Source organism: Phalacrocorax carbo, chromosome 10, assembly GCF_963921805.1.
Source record: "Phalacrocorax carbo chromosome 10, bPhaCar2.1, whole genome shotgun sequence".
In the NCBI taxonomy this organism is placed as follows: domain Eukaryota; kingdom Metazoa; phylum Chordata; class Aves; order Suliformes; family Phalacrocoracidae; genus Phalacrocorax; species Phalacrocorax carbo.
In genome coordinates, this window is record NC_087522.1 from 5,877,679 (window position 1) to 5,884,138 (window position 6,460).

Below are 6,460 nucleotides of genomic sequence, written 5' to 3' on the forward strand. Positions count from 1 at the left end.
CCTGGGGAAAAAAGGCGGTTCAAGTTCCATGCTGACATCTTCTGGGAGGAGAAGACTGCTGGGAAAATGAGGTTTTCCTTGTCTTGGACTCTTTAACACCCAGTTTGTCTTAAACTGAAGTTAACAGCTAGAGTGCACAGTACAGGGGGGAAAGAGTTGCAGCAGGGATATGGAAAAAGTAATCTACAAAGTATAAGGTCCCTCTCCCCCGCTAGCCTTCCCTCTGCTTTTCCGCATCATGACACAGCAGATGAAATATATTTTAAGGCACACTCCCCCTGCACCCGCTTCCGCAACGTCCTGTCCAGCAGTCTCAGTATTGCAATCCCCTGGGGCCACAGAGAGTCCTGCTCCCCCAGTGACTTGTATTTAGTCTTTGGCTGGTTCCCCAAGCGGGTGAGTGCTGCTTTTGCCGACTGCTGGCACCATCTGCAGGCCCTGCAAGTGAGGGAAGATGAAATAACTCGGTCAAGTTTCTCACGCTTCAATTTGAGTCTCATTGCCAGTCAAATGGGGAAGAGACAGATTGCTGTGGGCTATGGAGGGGAGACTCTGGCAAAGGCACTAGGATCTGCACATCATTGCCTTAAGAAAGTCCCAAGGTGACGCTTTCAGTGGAAGCAGCCTGTTGTCACATGGCTAACTCAAATTTTGTACTTCACGTATGGATTAGACTAGGATTGCGAACACATCCGAAAATGTTACTTTCTCTTCCAAAGAGGTTATTTTTGACTAGGAGGGAGACGGAGTGTAACTTATTCCGGAACATTGCCCATATAATCTCTTGAAAAAAAAAAAAAAAGGCTTGAAAGTCGGCCATAGAACCCCTGCCCATGTGACTGCTTTCCCAGCTGGACTGTTTGTGTTGCATTTACAGCCCTTTAGGTCCAGATTGCAACAGAGCAAGTGCTGAAGAACACAGTAGTGCCTCCTGAGCCAGCCAACCTGGTATTTCACGTAGTCACCCTTGTCTTGCTTCTGTAGGAGCCGTCCTTTGATGCGATCAGTGTTGCAGGAGCAAGGTCTTTTGGCAGCACCTCTAGTGAAGTCCCCTCTATCAAAGGCAAGGAGAGCTTAATTATAAACAGCACAGTTTAAAAACATTTTGCAATGCATGAGTCGCTAGCCAAAGAAATTATAGCATTGTAAACCACAAGTTAACCATTTTTTGGTTTAAAAAAAGAAGTAATAAAAACTAATTAGCGTCAGTAAGCATGTCTTGCCAAAATGGGGAAGGATTCAATAGAATTTGGGTATCCAGTTCCCCTAAACTCATCCTGGCCTTGTGTGTCTGCACAAAGCAAAACAACTGAAGCTGACAGATGGTCAATGCAGCCCGTCACATCTTGGTCTACTTGCTGAGGCTTGGTTTGGATGTGAAACTGAATGACTAGACTGGGATCAGCAACTTGTTGCATGTGAACCCAGCTGAACACTAATTCACCCAGCTAGGTCACAGAGGCATCGTTGAGGTGGCGTCTACAAAGGATGTGCTTTCTTAGCCATCAGAAGCTACTTAGATCGTATTAAAAAACCCCTAAGATCAGATTACTAATAGTTCTGGTCATTAGCCTTTACTCTGGCTTATTTCTCACATAACAACCCATCTTTTCCAACAGAGCTGATGCAGGATGTCACCGGCGGCTCTCTGGACCCTACCTGAATGGTGGCTGGTAGGAACCTTGACCTTTGTGGCAATGGATATGCTACTCACAGCTTTTGACTAATGGAAGAGTCTAGCTCAGCGCAGGTGGTTCTCGCAAGCCTTTTTCTGGGTCTTGAGGCAGTCCAATGCTTAGCTTTCAAGATCTGAAAGACAGCAAGTTGAGTTAACCTCCGTGAAGTCTTTCATCTCTGTTGCCACATTATGCCAAAAAGATTCCCTTCCCACCTGACCGGCTTAGCTTGTTGTTTAGGCAAGAGGTCAAGGGCATTATAGAATAATAAAGACATTTAACTCATTTCCTCATACAGTTTGTGCTTGGTTTCTCTTCCTGTATTTAAAAACCACCCTAGCTCCACTGGGTCTATGCCTCTGCTCAACCCATCCCCTTTAGAAAGGAACACAAAGGCCCTACCCTGTGGAAGTTTGGTTCAAGAGAGCAAGCTCTTTTCTTTCTGGCTGTCCTCTCAGCAGACACCTCCTGGTCTCTCCTTTTCTTCAGCACTCTGGGGAGAACAGCTGACACCCAGCTGCGGGCTCTGACAGCAAACTCCTGATACTTGTGCTGTCTCTCATGTGACAATCTGGGGTGGAACTGTTCTCTAGATACTTGAGCTCAAGCATATCCCCCTCAGAGAAGTGAGCTGAGGAGACTTTGCTCCCAAGGTCTCTGTGTTGGGCTCTGGAACAGCGACTGGCTGCAATGAGGGAGATGCTTTTGGTGTTGGCAGCATTTTCCTTCAAGGTCTCCAGACTCAGTGGAACAGCAGCGATGTCTGCAGGTGACTTTTTCCCATGCAAGTCCAGAGAGGTGGGGGAATGCTGCCTGGGAGTAATTTTTCCTGCAGCAACATCTGTCGGTTTCTGCTAAAAATCAAAGCAATGGCAGCATAATCTGCTGTCGTGATTTAGCCCCAGTCAGCCACCGAGCACCACGCAGCCGCTCGCTCACTCCCCCGTGGTGGGATGGGGAAGAGAATGGGAAGAGTAAAAGTGAGGCAACTCGTGGTTTGAGATAACGACAGTTTAATAGGTTAAGCAAAAGCTGCACACACAAGCAAAGCAAAACAAGGAATTCATTCACTCCTTCCCACAGGCAGAGAGGTGCTCAGCCATCCCCAGGAAAGCAGGGCTCCATCACGCATAACGGTGACTTGGGAAGACAAACGCCATCGCTCCAAACATCCCCCCTTCCTTCTTCTTCCCCCCGCATTATATACTGAGCATGATGCCATATGGTGTGGGATATCCCTTTGGTCAGTTTGGGTCAGCTGTCCCGGCTGTGTCCCCTCCCAGCTCCTTGTGCACCTGGCAGAGCACGGGGAGCTGAAAAAGTCCTTGACCAGTGTTAAGCACCACTTAGCAACAGCCAAAACATCTCCACATTATCACCACTATTTCCAGAAAAAATCCAAAACATAGCCCCATACTAGCTACTACGAAGAAATTTAACTCTATCCCAGCTGAAAACAGGACATCTGGTTTTCATTAAAAGCTTTTATACTTTTCCCCTTCAAAGCACTTTCAAACATTTGGACAACATTAAATTTCACCTGAAATGTCGTTGTAACAATTTCTAGGTATAGAGAAACAAAGGCAAAGCTTTTTGACTGTGTACCTCCCATATAGAGCCATGGCTACAAAATGACTCAGCCAGCGAGCAAGAGACTGATGAACTCCTAACTCTTCCTTCTGTTCCAGGATGCTGAGTGAAATCGGTCTCACCAGATAGTCATCAAATCAGTGCCCAGCAGATCAGCTAATGGCATAAAAGGAGGTGGTGATCCTGGGCAGTGCAGGTCCCCTCACACCAGACCATGCATTGTATGGTGCATCCCTATTTACAACGCCGGCTGCTCCACTGGACGCACTAGAGACTGCATGGTTCACACAGAGGGAGAGCGCAAATTGGAGGTGGCAGCTAAGCCTTGGACTTTTAAGTGAATCCCAGGCCTTAAACACAAGGCGAATGCTTTAGGAGTGATTTTGTTGCCTGCCACAGTTTATCTTCCTTACATACAATAGATTTAGCTGCTGTTCACGTTCTGCCATCAGAAGAGGAAGGTACTAACCACAACAAACATACCTTGAATTCACTTCCTGCCGTTGCAACCTGCTGAACCGGCCTTTTAGCAAAACAGAGAAAGCTGGGCTGAGATGGGTATGCAGAGACCCCTCCTTCCTCCAGGGTGTGGTTTTAGGTGATTTGCAACTGCCACTGTGAAATGAATATGCCAGGAGGTTAATAGACGAAAGCACAGGCCCTTTATCAACAGGGAGAGATGAAACATGTCTAGCTGAGAGCTCTCAAGCTGTGGGGAAAGCCTGAAGCCTGGTAAACACAGTAATAAAGAAGACAGCAAGGAAGGGCTTCAGGATTCATTTAGGAGAGAGAGGTTTTGTCCCCTGATCCTCACAAACTTTGCTACTTTATTTGGTTTAAATGATTGCCAGTCAACAGAAACAGATCCAAACGTCTCCCAAAGCCCTCTCTGCAGAGAAGGTTCCTGCTAAATCACAGAGCTCCTTTGCAAAAGCAGTATACCAGGAAACTCTTTTCTTCCAGATTCCAGTTTCTGGAGGTTCTTCCAGTTTGTTGTTGCCCAGCTTTGAGGTCTTAGCTGGGAGCTGCCAGGCCCACATGCCCTAGAGAATAAGTGTAATAATGAGAAAGGTTCACATTACCTGTCTGACACAAGGGTGGTGGAGGGAATGTCAAACTTCACCCCCCAGGGAAGATCCTTCATGTTCCCAGGTAGGCCCTTTCTGACATCTTTATTTAGATCCAGATGCTGACTTACATCCAGAGAAGGGCTGTTGTGGGGCTGCAGGAAGAGGGAAGAATGAGATCCTCAGCAGGTTTTTCTCACTGTAAAGCCTCTCCTCTAGCCCTGGCTCCCAGACTGCAGTCACCAAGAGACTCCTGATACCTCCTGTACTTTTCCACAGTTCCAGCCACCTGCTATTTGCTCCCCTGCTACGGAAGGGCACCCAAAGTAGTTTAATCTCGCATATAACAACATGACTAGCATTAAGTTTATTATTCAAGGTGAAACGCAACTCCTTGTCCCATTCATTCTAGGCAGTTATAAGAAACAAGAGATGATGCTGCTTGGACTCCCTGCTGAAGACTGGCAATTTCCTGGCAGCCCCTTACTGTCTCAAAACATACATAAGTTTTCCAAAGACAAAGGAGCCAGCAGCATCTTTCCCTTCTTGCAGGAAAGACCTCAAGACCTCAATAACAACCAAGCACAGGCCTCCAGAGAGGATGGTCTCCTTCAGCAGTCACTTGGAGAATTGCATGTTTGGCCATCTAACCTTTGCTATTCCGTTTGCCACCAAAAGAGTCATCTCTCTCAAATCTAACGCAACGGCGACGGGGCGGATGAACGTGCTGGCTCATACACAGCCCTGACTGGGTCCTTTTCTGTCTCTAAAAGCCTTACTAATTCTCCAAGTCAAAGGGAGGAGGGAAGGGGAGCAGAGTTCTAGGAGACATGTTCATGAAACAAAGCTCTGTACAGCTCTGTGGAATAATCGCTGGAGGTGGCTTAGCCATTAAACCTATGTTTTTAGAAAAGGTACAGCATTGAAGAAGCTGTTAGGGTGAAGTGCAGCTGATATGTGAGGAATCCATTCCACAGAAGTTCCCTAGTAACCTTAGATGTCAGCAATGCCAGGAGAGTTTGGTGTACCGACTCTAAGAGGAGTTGTCTGGAGGGTGGAGCGGTGTGGAGGCATCACGGCCAGGCTCTGTGATAAATGGGAACTCGAGGTACCATGGAGCTGGTGCGCTGCACATTTGCTACCCTGGGCCAACAGTCTGTCATGCTTTTGACAAAGTGCTGTCCTTTTGGTGAACTTTGCTCATTATAATATCATTATAATACCAAAACACACCTCCATCCCAAAAGTTACCTGCCTCTAAGGTGCGACCGCCCCTCACTGGGCATGCGCTTTCAATTTCTTCTAGTCCATGGTTTTAAAAGTAAAGTGAGGAAATTTTACACCAATCATAATAAAGGTATGTATGACTAGAGTCACTCAAGCTCCACCTGAAAGATAAAAAATAGTATAAAATATGTGAAAAGAAAGAGGGTGTTGGGGAAGATACCATCGCATACCACTCTGACTTCTGGGACCAGTCGACAGGCTGAGCCTCTCTTCCCCCTGTACTGGGATGCCTTTGGGTGATCATCATCTCTTCCACGTTTCCACCTGCCAAAAAGAAAAAGTTATTGGTTTTATGTGCTTGTTATCTAGAAACAACCATGGGTATTGGCAACAGAGGCCTATTATACCTCGTGTCTCATCTGTCAGTGAACTTGACTATTTTTATTTCATTCCTTACCAGATTCACTGACAAAAGGAACAATCCCCAGGGCAGAACAATCAGTGCTTTAAAAGCTTCACCCTGCTCCCCTCCCCATTTTATTTTTTAAATTAAGTGCAATGAACCGTACAACAGAGCTCCGTGTCCTGACACAGCCTCAGAGCCCACAGTGACGCAGGCTACAAACTCGGTCACCTCTCTGTGAGAGTCAGGACTTCCCACAGCAAATGCCACCACCTGATGTCAAAGCTCTTTTCAAGGGCAGGTTTGTGAAATTTAACACATTTTAATGTTGGGGAGGATGCTGAGAAGGTTGAACGTGTTGTCCAGTGTCACATAGTACATCAGACACAGGCTCACACACAAAACCAACTTCAGCTCCCCTGCCTGCCTCCACCGCCCATCAGACTCTGTTCTCAACTCTGCTTCTCTGCAAGCATCGTTCAGCCAGCTTCCCCCGG